The 18,088-nt window shown below is 40.7% G+C and overlaps 1 protein-coding gene across 5 annotated transcripts in view; it reads left to right on the top strand.

The window, feature by feature from the left end:
* Positions 1–18,088, top strand: part of zfpm2a (zinc finger protein, FOG family member 2a) — a 260,239-nt gene that overhangs the window by 177,116 nt on the left and 65,035 nt on the right. The window contains exon 1 of one of the 5 annotated variants that reach the window (XM_044117167.1): positions 14,645–14,881. The exons of the other annotated variants lie outside the window; for them this stretch is intronic. The gene's annotated coding sequence lies outside the window, so the exon portion shown is untranslated. Of the gene's footprint in view, positions 1–14,644; positions 14,882–18,088 lie in introns of those variants that run through there. 5 annotated transcript variants of the gene reach the window in all.

Genomic DNA, 18,088 nt, shown 5'->3' with positions numbered 1-18,088 from the left:
GAGGGCGACCGGGGCTGCGGAGCGGGGTCAGGAGGTGGCAGAAAGCGGTTTGAGCTAGAAATAAAGCCTCATTGCTTCACGGGCCTTTACCTCACCAAGGAGGCACGCTCAGTCATTCTTATGAAGTGTGACCTCCGCTCACTATTAAATCTCCTTTTTACTCGCTTAGATTTCTTTTTTCTTTTTTTTCTGAAACTCGTAAAGGTGAATGAATTACCCATAGGCAGTCAGGTAGGTGGCAGGAGCGACACCTGAAAACACACGACCCGCCGGTGAGATATTGATATGCCCTCTCTCTGGAATCAAACATATTTTATTCCTCTGTACAAGAGACACGCCGTTTAAGGCGGGACTTTTTTAGAGGTCGAGGTATTTCCGTCGAGCCGCTACGCCAGGCGCACAGGGCCACTCCCCGACGTGACCGGGGTTATGATAGATTTAGGTTTTTTTATTAGAGTTTAGTCGTATTTTCAGTTGTATTTTTAATTCAGTTAATCATGATTAGCTTTTAGAGTTTGTATGCTAGCTTTTTAAAATTATTAGTTAAATATTGTTTAGTGTCATTTTGTTGTGACTTTTTTGTCTAATTCAGTTAGCTATGATTAATATGTTTGCCACTTTTTATATGTCTTTATTAGTAGTTCTAGTTTTTCATATGTTTAGTTTTAGACAAACATTAGGCGCAGGATTAAAGAGAAAAAGGTCAAAGTATTATGATTCTGTGTACACAGGTTGAGTAATGAATACTCAACAGAAGATACAATTTTCAAACAGTATGTAAAATTATTGTTGAACAATAATTGACTCTGGAGTTTTATCCCAACTTTTGCCGGCTCCATTTTGCGGACTAGCCTTGGCGCCACCAGGAGGAGAATGAAGTTGACTTGTGACGTAAACGGCTTGTGTGTGAGAGAAGAAAATCTATTTCACATCAGTTCAAAAGATAAATAGATTCATAAACACAAATATGAAGGATATTCTACCTATGAATTCAGTATGTTTTAGCTAGTTTCATAAATGCACAGCATAGATCCAGTTAGTTCTAGTTCTTCCCCTTTAATTACAGTTTTTTGTTTTTTTTTGTTATTTCAGTTAGAGAAAATGTTTTCTTGAATTGAGTTCGTCTGATTTTAGCCGGGGCTTGACACCGAAGGACACACTAAAGCGAGATGACTTGTTAAAATGGCTAAAGGTAAATAATGAAATTACTGTGAATTTCAGCAGCATTTGCAGTAAAGCGACAGCAGAGGAGGCTTTCAGGAGGAGAATGTGCTGGGTTAGTGCTGGCGTCTGGGGAGCTGTGTGCTGCGGAGGTGTTTCACATCCCAGAGGGAAGGTGTGTGTGTGGGGGGGAGGGGGGGGGGGTGTTTGGCGTCCGTTGTGGGCCCATTGGGGGTTTGGCTCCAGGTGGACGACGGGCATCGGTGGCAGAGCAGAGTGATGGATGATGCTAAGAAAAGGGGGGTGAGGGGGGGGCGAGTGGAGCGTTTCATACTGTTGTCCAGGCAGGCCTTGAAAGAGAGGTGTGAAGCTTGGAGGAAAAAAAAAAGTGAAAAGAGATGGAGCGCGCCGGAGAGAGAAAAAGCAAAGAAAAAAAAACAGGAGGGAAAAAGCATGACAGGAAATCTGGGCATCTGCAGGACAGAGATAGGGTCACATCTCGACCGTTTATCAAAGAGGAAAGCAGATTTCACAGCTGATGGGTTGCCGTGGCAGGTCTGCAGACCCCAGGGGCCTCGGCTTGGCGTGAGGGAGCGGGGCTCGAGTTATTGCTGCTGCAGACCTGTTAACACAAACACATCGCACTGTCAGCGCACGCCTGGCTTCTTCTGCGCAGCTCTTCATCAATTCCTGTATAACTTGAGGACTGAAGGCAAACATACAACTGGTTCATGTCTGTTTTGATAAAGAAATGCACAATAGAGCTGCACCGATCCGTTATTTTGGGGGCCAATTTGAACGGATTATTTGTAAAGCTCTGCGGATATGGATTTTTGATTCATATCAAAAACTGAAAATCAAAATGGAGACACTCAGTTAATCCCTTTGTTTGCTAATTGCTGCAGGCTAGTTCGAAAGAGCTGAATGACGGAGTCATGGAGGAGTGAATGTACAAACTGGAGCTCAAAGGCGGAGCTAGGTTCACCCAGACGTTTTTACACAGCTGAATGGTTGCCATGGAGATAAAAGGATTTCTGAAACATTCATGAAAGAATCAAATTATCACTCCAGTTATGTTTTGTTATAACATTATAACATCAGGTAACGCTCAAAAAAGTAGATTTTTACATAATACTGCCCCAATGGGGAAATATATTTGGAGGGTTAGCTTAGCTTAATTTATCTTTGCCTCAACTAAGACAAGAGCGGATCAGGTATAAATCAAAGATGGAGTCAAAAACTCTAGTCGGAATGCTTTCAGTAGTCGAGAAGGTTTGAGTACAAACAGGAAGCAGACGAAAAAAACAAACAAAAAAAAAACACATAAGAGTAATACCGCTGTTGTTAGCTGCTTTCCCTGCTCCGTTCCTTTTCCTCCTCCGCCCTCTCCTCTCCGTCTGACTGATGGAGCCGCCAGTGCGCCGTCTCATCCCTCACTTCAGTCACTGATCAATCAGACCATTAGACTCCAATTACAAGCCGAGCCCCGGCGCAGGTGAGCGACGAGCACATTCAGCCAGGGCCGCCGCCGCCGCCGCCGTCGACAGAGCGCCTCTCCGCCCGGCTCCGGCGCGCTCTCTCCAAATTAACGCAAATTAATAGTGACACGCCGACATAAACGTCTGCAATCGGCGGGGGCCAAATTAGCACTCTGGGTCGAAGCTATTGAGTAGCAGGTGTCTTTAAAAGCGGTAATTACCTACGCCGGACGGAACCGGGAGGAGGAAGGGCCCGGCCCCGCGGTTTGCCTGGAGTAACAGGCCTGGCCCCGGCGAGCCTGGCCCCCATTGTAGGTGTTAATAATTGATTGGGAGGCAAGCTATTAATGAGTAGCAGATTTAGAGCAGTGTTGTAAATGTGTGTTGATGAGGGTGTTGCTGCCTCTCATACAATGCCTTACCAACGCTAATTACCGGGGGGCTTAGTCAAGGTGCAACTGTAATGAGTCTGGATTCAATAGCGATCTGGTTGTTATGTGTTTTGAGGGCCTTTTAGTACAAATTACACAGTAATTGAAATGCATAAAGCTTGCTTAATTCCAGATAGGATCTATCAGGGTGTTGTGGGGTTTTTTTTTTTGTTTCCCTATCTTGTCTTCTGTCTTAATATTATTAAATTAGCTGGGCTTACTGTTATGACAGATTTAATCATACAAGAGCCTGGAAGAAAAGAGCAACAATCTGAAAACGAGCAGGTTAAACGGATGTAACAAAGATAATGAAGGAGTTGAGATAATGTAATCGAATTTATGTTATTTTAAACAGAAAAGCCTTGTTTATTTCTTATCTTACTAAACGATACAACACATTGTAACTGTGTCATGTATTTATTGTTATGATCGTAATCCAGAGATTTAAGCATAAATATGGAACAGCCACTAAATCCAATAGTTTTTAGTGTGTTGGTGAGAATTAGGTATGATAAAAAAAATCAGGTACCAAGGGTCAGCATGGATACCCGTAGTTATGAAAAGTGCTATTATTTTAGGGGCCCACTGATAAATCTGCCTCAATTTTCCTAATTTTGGGAGATCGGCCGATACTGGCATGTCAACACGATCTTATCCACTGATCCTCTCCAATTTGTTGCCATATTTATCATCTTGTCTGTCTAAAATCAGCAGGTCAGGCTTATTAAAGGTGATCAGACAGAAAAACGTCAATCATCACACCCCTACTATCTTACACTCACTTCAATAACTTCCAGAGTGACCGACCAAAGTTTTTTTCTGGCTTGATGGAGCACAGAGGGACATAGTGAGGGCCCTCGCCCAAATGCTGCTACGGGCTGCCACACAGCTGGCTTAAAGAAGGCCGCCTGTGGCCAACACATTTCCCTTTCCTTTTAGACACCAAAATTTAGCAGTTTAGAAATATTTCTGGTAAACAAAATGAGCTCTACCAATCACTCTTATTAAGGTAAAGCAATTCAAATCAATACTCTTGGGAAGTTGCATCTGCTACTTTGCTGACTACATGCCAGCTACCTGAGCATGTTGCTGACTAATTACACAGAAAACACTAGTGTATTAGACTGAAATGTATTTTTTTAATAGAAATTTTCATTGAAACCTTTACTAAAAATTTTCTAGATGTTTCTTAAATGTATGCATGTTAAAATACATACTATTCATAATTCTATAAATATTCAAATATAGTTTGTGCTATATTATCTTAGCTATAGTTGAGATTATGTTCCTTTTTTTGTAGTTTATGAAATTATACCAACCTTCTTCCCGCCAACAATGTGTAGAAACAGGTGGGGGTGGGGTAACGCTGTGTTGTTTGATTCTCCGTACAATCAGAGAAAACACTAGTTAACAGCTGTGTCTCCACTGACCGTGGAATTGAACAGTTTGACATTTTGGAGTTAATTTACTTTATGGAAACACAGCAATTTCAAAATAACTCTTGTTTTGGTAAAAATGGTAAATGGACTGAACTTGTATAACACTTTTCCCGTCATTTTGACCACTCACAGTGCTTTACACTGGAGTCACATTAACGCATTCGCACTCACAAACACACACCCATTCATACACTGATACGCAGACCGGTAGGCCATTTGGGGTTAAGTGCCTTGCCCAGAGGCACATCGACGTGTGGCAGGAGGAAGCGGGAATCGCACCTACAACCTTCCGATTGCAAGACGACTACCAAAAAGCCACAGTCGCCCAGATAAAGGGTTTTTTTTGTTGTTGTTTTTTTAAATTGGTTTATTTCACAAAACTCCAATGAAAACATTTTTCAAGTCACATGATCAGCAAACCAAATGTTTCCACTGGCACAAAACATGAAGAAGAAGAAGGCAACAGGAAGTAGTTAGAGGATGAAACATGTTTCTCATAACTTATTGTGAACAAACTTATTCACATGTGATTTTAACAGCTTTTTCTATATTTAATGGAAACACCGCGATTGTGATATTGTGTGTTTTCAAGAGTAGGAGAATATAGACAAAGTTTTGTTCACACTTATAACGAAAAGGCAGATCTTGACCGTAGTATCCAAGATTCATCATATCACGAGTAAAATTTGGTACGGTGAATTTTAACGTTGTCTCAAAACATTTGTTGAAATATTCATTTAAAATAGGAATTTGCTTCACCTAAAGAAAAACAAGCCATCATTTTCTGTTGAAATCTGCCCAGAGTTCTGTCTCACACTGAAGCAGGATCAGGTATTCTGCTGCAATGTGAACCAGAATCAGGTGCAGCTGGTAAATTTTCTGCGTACACACACACACACACACACGCGCGCGCGCACACACACACATGCTGTGTTTTCACATCTTTACACGTGTTTTTGGTCTCAGACGCTCGTGAAAGCGGTGGCGAGTGGGAGGGAAGGAGCGGCGTCTGATGCTCTTGGCTGCGAAGAGAGAGCTTCGGCTCTTAGACTACAGAAGAGCAAAAATGTCAAGATACTGTCCCGATTTTCACCTGGGACAGAGAGAGAGAGAGGCGCGCGCTGTCAAACCAACGGAGGTTTGATTATTGTGTAATTTTGTACAAGCCTAGGAATATGGGCCTGGAAAACGCTTTTGGAAATTATTCAGCCCCATCACTCACGCTATTTATCTCAGGCCCCTTGTGCCCACCCTCTCCCTCCGCTATGTTTATTGTTAGCTACCCCTAAACTTTACAAGTGGTGGCAGATTTTTCTGTTTCAGAAATTATATTTTTCTTCTTGTCATTGCTTCATTAATCAAGAGGAGGCATTCTGAAAAATGTTTTGTTTTGGAGGCTGCAATCTATTTTGTGTATGTGTGCGTGTATGGGCGTGTGGGTGTGTGTGTGTGTGTGTGTTGTAGTTAATCTGCGCCCGTGGCAGGTTTCCCCTCCGAAACGCAGCGCTAAGCAGCGGTATCGCAGGCCTATTGTTGTAGCCTCTGTCATAGCAAGGAGAGCCTGATGCAGGCCTGGGCTCGCCTGATAAGGAAAAGAGGATTCAACATGGCTGGAAAGGAGAATCAGTGGGACTTGAGAGTGGAGTACGGATGGGGCAGATGTGCTCTCACACACACACACACACACACACAGAGTACATACAGAGACAGACAAACATACAGAAAGATTGCACGCACACTCTCTCTCACACACACACACACACACACACAAATCATAAACCATCATCACACTGGCACATGCCCAGGCAATTATTTACAGTAACATCCAATTACATATGCAAGAAGGCACCCCAGGATAGGACCTCTCTGTAGCATAGCTGCTAAATCACACGCGCACACACACACACACACACACACACACATATTCATCAAATATGCAATCAAACATACAAATAAACTTAAAATAAACAAAAAAGGCTGAGGTATGCGCATTTCCTTTATATTTGCATTTAAACGTGGCCTTGGCTTTTGCACATGAAAGTCACACCGTCTTGGATATGGTTTGAAAACGCTCGACATTATCACAACTAACAGGATTTAAATTTTCTGTGTTGGACACACAAATAATTTTGGCAAGCCGAACGCGGCTCCGTCTAATGAAATAATGGGCCCAAATTTTAGGCGGAGAACCAATTTGTGATTGCATGCATCAATTATTTCTTGGGCTTAAACCAATATCAGAGCCGGGGTCTCTTCAGATGGGTAAAATGGTAATTATCTGGCCCGCGTTCCCACACTCAATGGTGTCCCTGAGATTTTTATCGATTGGGCTGTCGACAGCTTTCGTGACTCCACGTGGAGGAAAAAAAAAGGGGAATATCAAAGCGCGTTCTGCTGAAGCAGACTTTATGTTTTGGGGTTTTGAACACATAATATCGATAACAGTGTGTGAGTCAGATATAAGAGGGAGAAAAAAAAAAAACATGTTTTTTTTTCCAGTCCCACACCTTTAAAGTTTCTGTGTTCATAGCTGGAAGTCACAGCCGCCCACTGCTCCGCACATTAGCCGTGAAACAGTCAGTCAGCCAACCTGTTCCGGCTGCAGCTGAGCCTCACTGTTCGACAGATAAAACATGGTTGACTTGATCTACAAGTGAACCTGACATTTTGCTGTCCTTACATCACAACACAACTACCCAAACTGAAATGGCAGGTGCCCTGATAAGCAGAACAGGACCTACTGATTTGCTTTGTGCTCACTGTACAGTAATGGCTGCATGGTTTCCTGAAGAAACCCAGCATGCAGTGACTTTATCACATCACAAACACAAAGGAGGCGATCATTTTGCCTTTTCACTTTATAGTTTGTCGCTTTTTTTAGATTTGAATCCGATGTTATCAGGCTTGATAACATCGGCTTTAGCACATCTATGATGGCACAAAAAGTGTACCGTGGCTGTCGTAGGAATTATTGGACTGCTAATGTAAGTCTCATTGAGCTCCCACAGCTGTACCAATCATAATGTGGTTAGCAAAAATCCAATAATTCATTGAAGTATGACTCACTAATCTCTCTAAGATAACTAAAATGTTCGGATAATGCTGGCAGTGATAATGTGATTTGGCTTGTACTATAAATTTTTGCAGTAAATTAAGTTTTTCAGAGTTATTCAATCATTCAGTAATTAACGTAATATTTTTTCCTGATGTAAAAGTCATAAAACTGCAAGTTATGATGGTTTGGCAAACGTCCTTTCTGAAATATTTATTAGTAATAAAACAATATTTCCCTTGGAAGTGTTCAAACTCATGCTGCACACTAGATGTTATAATGCTAGTTATTCATAGTCATTTATGATTTAAGAAACTAAAAGTTTGGCATTTTGTAGCCTAGTATATGTATAATATACAATCCTATTCATCAAATTAGAATATTGTCAAAAAGTTTACTTTTTTAATAACTCAATTCACAGGAAGCACATTATACAGATGAATCAATCAGATATGTAGGGATGTTTTCACATCTTTATTTCTGTTAATGTGATGATTTTCTGCTTACAGCCATTGAAGACATGACACTTAAGATTAGGATTACTGTTATCAGACAAATAAAAAAAAATAATAATTATACAGAAAGCGTGGGCTGAATGAAGAATCTGTTTAAGATCTGCTTCAAGGTTGTTGCATTAGAAAAACTGCTCTTAATCTGAAAAATGACCCTCATCAGAAGACATATTCTCATTTACTGAATATAGATGTATTTATGCTCTATCCTCTAATAACAGAGGATTCAGCTATAGAATACACAGACTTCTTCCACTTCCACCCTGTTTATGTTCTATATTACACAGAATCTGGATATTTCTGCTTATTGTACAGCTACGATGTGTTGGGGGGACAAAAACATCTTTAAATTTTTAGGATTTAATCACTTGGGGCAACACTAGACATGACCTTGTAGGAGGTTGATCACCTTGGATAAAAATATCATGGCAATCATGTGAAATTGCAGAACAAAAATACAGAATATGAGCAGAAGAGTTCCAACTATGCATAATGTTGCAAAAAAAATCATGCATGATAAAAATGTTACTTTAATAAGAAAGGTAGCTGCTTCTGTGGTTCCCACATCGTTACTGGCCTGAAATGTTCCCAAACAGCCAGATTTGTTCCTTTTGCAAGTGAAGGAAAAGGTGTAGTGCCCTATTTTAAGCCTGCTGGGCATTACCGTGTAGCAGCAGGTGGGGGAGGGGCAATATGGTTCTACTCAAATCAAATCAATCACTTTAAAAAGTACAAGTGTTGTTTTCTATGAATGCACTAGTGGACTCAGACAGAGACTGGATCTTTCTGTCTCCATGGTTTTCAGTCCATCAGGGTTAAATAAGAGCTGAAGTTCAGGGATTTACTGTCTAAGCGAAGCTTCTTGAAGCTTCTTGAAGCTTCTTGAAGCTTCTTGAAGCTTCTTGAAGCTTAAACCACTCAACAGCTCGATGTAAACACGAGCGCTCAAGAACAAGAGATCTGTTTAGGCTGGCATTAGACTCACATATTTATTGCAGGAGTTTTATGAATTCAGACAACTGTTTTGTGGAAGATTTGGTTGATATGCGTCTTTTACTGTGATCTGCTGAGCTTTAACACAGCCAACGAGTGAGCAAAGCTCCGTCTCAGTCTTTACAGAACGCCTCGACGGCCACAACAGCGAAGCCGAGAAGTCCGCGGCTTCACGCATATCGCCTTGTTTTACAACCGCGCAATATGTCTTCCCAAATGAACGATCATCCACCACTTCAGTACACAACAGACCCTCCAGTGCAGCAAAGGTGCAAGAGGAGGGAAGGAGCTAAAAGAAAGGAAAAGAGAAACAAAGTTGAGTGGTGCCAGCTGCTTTGCCATCTGTCACTGTCATGGCTGTAATTTGGGATACTATGTCGAAGCAAGTTTCTTGAGAAGAGCTGGACATAATTCTTCTTGTTTTCATTTGCAAGTCCCTGATGGCCGCCTAGTGTGTGCCAGTGCAAAAGTGAACACTGAAAAAAATGTTTAAAGGAAGACGAGGACGGCAGACCTTGAAAAAACAACCTTCTAATTTAGCTGTTTGTGGGAAACGGATCACAGTTAGACACTCGATGTTTTGTCTTTTTTCCTTTACATCCAGCCGGTCTCTTCAGGTCACTATTAGAAATTAAAGAGGTTTACTCAACCCTCTCCTTCTGGTCACACTGGCCAAGAGGAAAGTGGAAAATAGCAGAGGCTTAGCTCCCTCTTCCAAAAAGGATGGGCACCCTACAGGGATGCAAACCCCTGCTGGTAGACCTTGATAAGTCCTCCCTGTCCCCTAACCTTGCCTTAACGCCTTTGATTTTTCCAGCCTTGTTGGCTCGGGGTCAACCAAAGACAAAGGCCCAGTCCAAATGTCTCTAGACGGATGAATAACCAAGCAGAAGAAATCCAGTCTACTGACAAAAAAAAAAAAAAGGAGGTCCGCAACAGAGACAAGAAATCTGATTGTTGCTAAAGCCAGATGAAGGTCTGGAGAGTGTCTGTTCCCTCTCCTTGGTGGTCCAACAGCGCCTCATTAGATGGATTTGTGCGAGGCTGTCGAAGGAGGAATATTATACCACGGGTTTGTCTGCAGACTAATTGGGTAACAAAGACCGTTTCCAGCTCGAGAAACCCATCTTTTAACGGTGCGTGTGCTGAGCCTCTGATAAGAAAGTTCAAGTCTAATTCATTCGGCAAGGGCCAAGTTCACCATCTTTATCTTATTTACTTAACTCGGTGTAAATATTGCGAGTTTTTTTTAATGCAGCGGATTTAATAAGACCCCATTTCTCTGAAGTGCACGCAGGGATCAAACTATAGAAGGTGGCTAGGTGGTGCAGATATCAAACAGCTACTCGCCGGTTCTGCCCTTCGTTAGAACGCAGTTCCAACTTTTCACGTTTCCCCTTAATCTCCAGTCACGTTTCAATCTGTTGCACTTTAAATCGCAGTTAACTCTGTGCCATTTTGAACTCTTTGTCACATTGAAATGTATAAACTGGGGGTGAGTCTTCTGTAATATAAAAATCACACACACTAGATGCCTTTCTAAAGCATCCTGAAATTTCTAACTCCGCAAGTGAAGAGCAGGGAGTTCAAAAGAATATTAAAATCCAATACCTAAAGGGGGGCACCAAGGTTTATCTTAAGTCGGAGGCTTTATTCAAGCATCATGCCTTCTACTTTATTGTTTGTCTTTATTTACTGCCTCTGACTGATCCTAGTCTTCCATGCGTGGTTATGAGAGCAGGGATTTGTTGTGACCCCATTGACTGATTGGCTCCTGAGTTTCCATTTCTTCCTCTTTGAAGAAATCCCAAAGCCTGCGTGTTTATTCCAGGCAGGAGGAAAGAAAAAAAGGAAAAAAAAAAAGGGGACGATCTGTCCAGAGAATACACCACCTGCCACCTTGACCCCCAGGGGCCATGGTAATATCCATGCAGGTGAACATTACCAACTTGGGGTTCTCTATTATGTTCTCCACACGCGGCTTCCTGCCGCTCGGGAGTCAGACTCCACTCGTGCGCCGAAGATCAAACAAGTTCTTCCCAAAAGGAATTGAAATGGGAAATTTGGAGTAATTCAAATAGTGAGTAGTGAAGCGACAGGGCTGTGTTTGGTCCCCCTGACCGAAGCCAAACACACTCTACCTGGGTGTGTGTGTGGGCGTGTGTGTGTGTGTGTGTGTGCTCTACCTCCGAGACACGATTAAGTCCTGGAGCACATGCATTACAAATATGGCTTTCACTTGTTTACGACTTCAAATAGTTGTCAGGACATAGGCGCTTTTAGATAGTTACAGCAATACACACGCCTTTGGTTGTAGAGTTTGCTTTCACAAAGGAAGGTGGGTATATTGAAACTGGATGCCTTAGGAAGGTGGAAATGAAATACAGCGAACATAAAAAGTTTGCACACCTTGGCTTTAGGCCAAGTTTTTGCGGCAGAAGAAATGAGGGGGGGGGGGCAAAAGGTTTCCACCGTTTAGTCTGATGTGTGTTCTGTACAGTTCAATGGAAAAACAAATCTGTTTGGAGGTAAATATTAAAAAAGACTGTGAAACTTTATTAAGCAACTTTTTTATTCAATGTCAGGATTCAGTCTTTGGAAGCATCTAGAGCTGGTCGCATTTTTTTGCTTTGCCTTGCTAAAGTTCTACAAATCTATCAGATTGTGACACCATTTCCTGTCCTCGTACCTCTTCAGGTGTTTTCATGTAGTTCAAGAATCTGCCATGGTTTCTCCAAAACTATGCATCGTTGGTGTAGAGAGTTCATTTTGACAGATGCTTAGCCGTGCTGATTGTACTGGGTCCACTGGCAGATTATTTCACTTATAAATATTAAAGGATTTATTCATTTAGAACAAACTCCTATTTATTCCTGAGAAGTTATTTGTAAGTTTGGTTTGTCTTATTTCATAAATATTAAAATATCTGCAATAAAAACTTTTTTGTGTGGACTTTTTGTGTTTTTGCAGTGCATCCTCCCAGATCAGGATGATGCACCTTTTGTTGCCATCTTCTCATATTTTCACCAATTATTGACGACACTCTTCACTTCCAGAATGGATCTTTTTCCAACCCTTTCTCCTGACTGATACGTTTGTACAATGAGATAACCTTTATCCTTTACTGATTTCTCTGCGATTACTGGCTCTAGCTAAAGTGTTGTGAAAGAACAAATGAAAAAATAAAGTCCTTCTAGGACAGCTGGACTTTAATTCAGATTGAACAAATTTCTCTGTAATTTATGGCTGCTGTGTTCCTAAGAAGAATGTGCTGCACACGATGCAACCAGGTTATTACATCTTCTTTTCTTTTTTTTGTCTTTTCCCAAAATAGCAGATGTTTTTCATTTGAATAATACACAATTTATCTTCTATTCATTTTTCAAACCTGGCATTCGTAGAGTTTTTATACTCTCTGTATAGTTATTTCTATAGTTCAACTTAATAGAAAGTAAATGTAAGAGAGTGAAGAATGAAGGCGGTTCATTACCTTTTACATGAGCTGTTAGGGTTTAAAGTTTCTTCTCCAGTTCAGTGGGTGCCTGATTCAAGACTACATAAAGTTGGGCTGTGTTATTTACAATTAAGCACAGCTTCTTAATCAACAACCCAAACACCCTGTCATCAGTCCGCTTCATTACGCAACGAGAGAAAAAAAAAAACAACCCGCCCCAACATACTGAAAACGCGCCACGCCACCCGTAGTCGCCACAAATACAAGCACTGTGTGCATTTCAATAGAGCGAAATAAGCAATAGCGAATGCAGCACATGAACTTTGATGCTTACAGTCCAGTCAGCAGGATAAAAGGTGATTTAAATGAGAAAATATTTACCGCTCATAGCGGCACCATGATAGCAGCAGCCAAATAAAGGCACATGTGATGGGTGTCCCTTTAAAGATTCCGGGAACAGCGGTGACTCTCTCTCAGTTTAATCGATTTTAAAATGAAAAGTCAATTTAACAAAGTTGAAAAGGGAAAGATGGGGCTGAGGGAAGAAAGAAAGAGAGAGAGAGATGGAGGAAGAGGGTAAGAAAGGGGGTGGGGTGGGGGGCAAAAAAACACATTCTCTTGCACTCAAGCAGTAAACTAACTGCCGCACAGAGCAGGCAGAGATTTCAGCTGAATTATCTCCCACCTCACATTTGCTCTTAGGCAAGCAGTTTAAAAAGCCAAGCGATTGAGCCAGTGATCCAATTTGAAATGCAGAAATGATTAGAGCAGCTTGCCTCATTTCATATCGAAAATTCTCTGATTTATGACAGGGCACCAGCCAAGATCTATCTCTGAAGGGAATTAGTGTGCAATTCCTGCATATTTCTGTTATTTAGTCTCCCCAATAGCAGATGCTCTAGCCTTAGAGAGAGGAAGAGAGGTAGCGAGGGAGGTGGGGAGGGGGGGGGGTGGAGAAAAACGGGACGACGGCAGAGCGTAGCAATCTTTTCATTTCGGCAGATGTATCCACTGTCGTTTAAAAAAAGAAAAAGAAAAGAGGAGGAAGTGACTCAAAGGAAGACTTGAGAAAAACGGAGGCAGGCATTTTGCCACTGTAGTTAGGATGTTGTTATTTCAGAAACCTAGTTAGGATTTACACATAACTTGGATTGTGGGAGAGCACAGACTACAGGGTTAGCCTAGCTTTTTTTCTTTTTTTTGTCATTTACGAAAAAAAGGGCCCTCTGCAATTCATCCATCCTTGAGGCTAAAGAAAATATTAATACGCAGAGCGATAACAAGGGCTAGGGGAAAATCTCCCTTAATGAAATTTCCAGTTGACCACATGCAATTTGTTTCATCGCAGTGAACAACTAATTGCAACGGACGTTATCAAGGTGTGAGTGTGCTGTCTGCTGTAAACTGACTGGTAGAACAGGTACAAATCCTTTATCCTCTCTCCCATGTTAGAAACAGAAAACATAGAAACTAGACATTCCTCATACATCGCGCTGCGTGTACGTGTGTGTGTGTGCGTGTGTGTGTGTGTGTTCTCGTTCATCTCTAAAACAGGACTTGAGTGTCGCAACATGGCAACAATAACATCGTTATTCGCAATTACAGTAGAATCACAGACATGACTTTATCATTTTTGATTTTTGCTAAATATTGTCATCTTTTGACATCTTTTACAGCAGTTCAGATTAATTAAATGCACCGTCAAACCTAAAGTGTAATTCACTTAACAGGTAATATAGCACAGACATTTTGTGTCAAGATTATCGAGTGCAAATTCATCTCAGGTTATCAGCTTAACTTCAGCAGAATGTTATTAAGAATATTATTAGTTTCAGTAAGAAACTGTTTTCATAATTTCATAACAGATATTGGCAGACATCTACACACACAGATTGTCTGAAGTGTTACTTTTTCTGAGCAGAGAGGTTATTGTAAACAGCTCAAAATTAGTCTTGAAAGATTTTAAGGTAAGAGAGCATTTTATTTCCATAAAGCTCTTATTGTGAAGGTCTGAAGGAAGGTGGGTGTCTTAATGCAAAATCAATGTTTCTTTGCTTCTGGATTTAAGAAGTTCTCAGATCAAATTACACTTTTTCAAATTAACAACAGGTGATAAATCTTGCAACCATGTCTGAGGATGTTGTCATTCTTACTCTTTTGTAAAAACAGCACGTCGCAATGGATGCTAGTTTTACTTAATTTTTTTCTACACACATTGTGACCAATTCTCAGTTCACTTTGGTGTTGATGTCTGTTAGCAACCTTTGGGGACATAAGAACAGCCAATAGCTTTTTTCCTTACTGACAACGTGTCAACACTCCTGTCCAGCTGAGTAGTGGAAAACAAGTTAAACTGACAAGGTAAATCATTTTGAAGACTGTAGATATCCAGCTAGCTTACTTAGCATTAGCCGCTAGGCCTTTAATGGCTGAGTTCCCGTGTTATCAAAAAATTTTACTTGTGCAATTACATAGTCATTTTTATGTGTAAAAGCAAGACATAAAGCTCACACACTTGCGAACAGTCCTATGGTTTCAAGTGTTTTTAGTATTAGCATTTGTATTTAGTTAGCCTCTGATCAGGCTTTCCCTGGCTGAGATCAGTTATTTTTTCTTTTCAGCTCTGACCTGTTAGGTCCATTTATATTTCGTTTTGTTATTTTCTTTTACTGTAACATGTGAAATGGACAATCTACTGCATGTTCTTGAATTGAGGCACTAACTTTAAATCTAAAAGTTTTTCTTTAAGCTAAAAATAAAAGTTTATGGGGTTGTTTAATGTGTCTATTGTCAGAAAACAGTGGGTGTTCTTAGTTTTCATTCATTTATTAAGTTTTGGCTTACTAAACCTTGATAAATTGCTGAATTCGATGTTAATTCTTACCACTGTAATTTTTGAAACCGGTAACAGGGTATCATTCATTAAAGTCTTAAATTTGTGTATCTAAAATTAAGACCTTGACATGTCTTAAGTTCACCTAAGAAACGTTAGTTGTCATTAAATAAGTTATTCACAAGTCCTAAGATTTGTCACAGCGGGACTATTTAGTCTCATATTTTCCTTGAAGTTAATTTTTTTCGCAGGACCTATCTGTCAAGCAAATGTTTTAGTCGTGTGCAAACATCTTCATTATGGTCTTTGATTTGAGGCAATTGAGGTTACAAGGGACTAGTTTGTTTGCTTGCTAGCTAGCATTTGTTTTTTCAATCTACCACGGGAAAGTGGGTTGGCCCTCTTTTGTTGAAATCCTGAGTTATTTGGTCAACTTAATAAAGGAAACGTATCTAGATAAATCTGATGAGTCCGATCAAGAGCATAGAGCCACAATACACAGAATGTGTCCTTATGGATAATGCTATGATCTCGATTTTTTTCCCCAAAATAACACATTTTAGTGCTACGCTGTCAAATTTAATCATGTTGCCCTCCTCTTTCCTAGTCTTAGAATTTCCTACGTCAACGCAGGACACATTTCACGACACGTTTAAATTCATTTAAGCCGGTCTTGTTTTTTATTAGAACAGTGCTGCGTTCACACCAGGTGGGAGCCGTAAGAATTCAGGGAATGTCTTGATATATTCAGACTGAGTGGTTTTGATCTCTCAGTTGTCTAAATCCTGCAGCTGTGGGATCAAGACGGATACAGTGCCAGGCGGTGACCTTGTTGGAGGCAGCGAAAGGGGGTCGGGGGGGAGAGGTGCTTGTGATGAGGAAAATAATCATTCCCAACCGAGGTCCGTATCGATTTCACCTGCCCTGACCGTGAAGCGGTTTAAGAGTAGCCGGTGGTGGTGAAATGGTCAGCCGTGATATCATTAGCTCGTTGTTTACACGGGGAAACCGGGAGCGAGGAGGAGAAGGCTGAGTGTCACAAGCCACTTTCTTCTTCACCTCCTTCAGCTGATCAGAGGATCATGGTATCAAGGAGGGATTAGTAGCGACTTGGGATTTGTGTGATTGGTTAATTTATTGCAGTGATGGCAGGTCTTTCATCTATGGCAACATTTAATCAGCACAGCCACAGAGGCTATTACAGGTTAGCTCCTTTCTGGAGTCAGACTGGATGTGCCATCAGCTCTATCACAATTCCCCCTGAAATTTCCAAATTATCTGGAACAGGCTTTAGCTCCTCAGTAATAAAAATTAGAACAGATTCCTGATAGAAGCTTTTTGCTCACACAGGGCCAATTATAAATAGCACAGTCCTGGCTTGGAAGAAGGAAAAGAGGAAGAAAAAAAAAAAGAAAGAAAGAGAAAAAATCCAGGTCTGAGAGATGTGCACGGAAACTTATCGTTCAGCCCCGGCTCCGCTCTGATCCAAATCCGTGTGGCTGAAAATTTATATTAGATGTTATCACAGAGGCACCTAAGTCTTGAAAAATCAATGAAGGTTATCTTTTATGTTGCAGCAACTTGTGGAAATATTGATTTTCATTTTACAGCGAATTTGGAGCATCAGTTTGTAATCACTTCCTAGCTGACTACACTGTTTAGGGTCACTGTATCTCTTACACAGGAGGGGTGCAGGGGGTGGACGGTAACGGAGCTCAGTGGGGAGAAAAAAATACAAGGAGAGTATTGAAACCACTGGAGTGAAGGTGGAAGGTGGATAAACCAGAACAGAGTGCACAGAGAGGGAAGCTTAGAGGCTCCCGCAGTGATAACTGTAAGTTTGTTAAACTGATACTGAATGATAAGTGCAGCATTCACTCTATTTAGTATGAATTAATCGTACTAAGAATAAAAATGATTGAATAAGGGCAAAAAAAGAGTAAAATTTGACACTCTTTCACTGTGATACAAACGTTAATTTTGCAACTGTTTTGCTTGGGTCACATACCAGTATTACAATATTCATTGAATTTAAAAGTTATCTATTCAAGACCTCTTTTATTTATTTTATTTTTTTTTATGTTCCGAGGGGGAAAAAGTTGGTGATTGCCAAACTGCAATCACCAAATAGGACCTGGGCCAGAAGAACAAGCCGCTTCCATCAGCAGCTCTGGGCGAGTTTTTAAAGAACCATAACCAATCAAAATGTTGTAAGCTCAAAATTAAAATTAACCTGCAGTTAATTTTGCTTTTGATTTTATCCAATCTATTGTAGATTTTATCCAATCTGTTGTTGATTACTGTTGTAATCGACAACATGGTGCCGTCTAGTGGTCGGAGGTATGCCCTGTTAGGCCAAATTTAGCTAAAGTGTCTATTAAGCACCTACATTTATGTCTACTGTGTGTAATGTACTCAAATTAACACTCGTTAGTTAGTGTGGAAACATAAGACATAAAAAACATAAGACACATTATGTTTTTTTCATGTAACTTTAAACAAATGGCCAGATGGATGGACCACTGACCTAACCTGTTAACAGGCTTGTTGTACTCTGAGGTCTTTATTCTACTTTAGAAAGAGCAGAATAAGCACTACTTGTAAACGACAAAATTAGGCATGTGTGCTACAGTCTGTGTATTAAAATTGAAAAATTAAAACAGTGGTACAGTGCAAATTTGACTTTTTTCAGTTTTATATCATGTTATGATGTCATTCCGTCATCAAAAATTGTG

Source organism: Gambusia affinis, linkage group LG05 (assembly GCF_019740435.1).
Source record: "Gambusia affinis linkage group LG05, SWU_Gaff_1.0, whole genome shotgun sequence".
Lineage (NCBI taxonomy): Eukaryota > Metazoa > Chordata > Actinopteri > Cyprinodontiformes > Poeciliidae > Gambusia > Gambusia affinis.
This window is presented reverse-complemented; position numbering and strand designations above follow the sequence as displayed.